A 525-nucleotide genomic window follows, 5' to 3' on the forward strand; every position below is an offset into this window, starting at 1 on the left:
TTTAAAATGTTATTGCGTGTTTGTAATTGTAATATTTTTATCTACAGGCCTATACAGCAAGCCTACAGAGCTTCCAGTAGGTTATTTTACGGAGCTGTAAACACAGGAATCTCCGACCGCATGCAGTCATTGACGAACACCCACTTCATATATCAAAATAGGCTATATGTTATTAAATTGTACATGTAAATAAAATAATCAGATATATAAGTATAAAAAAACACGGGCCCCCCAAAAATTGTGCCTGGCCCCTCACTTTGTGCGCTCTGGCGCCGACCCTGTTACAGTATACCACAGTAAAGATCGGCTAGATTGCGGGTCGATATTCAGATTTCGTTTGGCCATAAACCCGCAGTGCGCTGTCGTAGACATGCAAATAATATCACATGTCACTCTTCATGACTTGTGAACTCAGGTGACGCGGTCCTCCGGTCGGAAATCAGGGTTTGTTTGTTTTTTTCCCCTATAGTGACTCTTAATTTCAGTCCAACAGAACTGAACATTAAACACTAACAGGTCGTCCCC

Source organism: Sinocyclocheilus grahami, unplaced genomic scaffold, assembly GCF_001515645.1.
Source record: "Sinocyclocheilus grahami isolate Dianchi unplaced genomic scaffold, SAMN03320097.WGS_v1.1 scaffold3215.1, whole genome shotgun sequence".
NCBI lineage: Eukaryota > Metazoa > Chordata > Actinopteri > Cypriniformes > Cyprinidae > Sinocyclocheilus > Sinocyclocheilus grahami.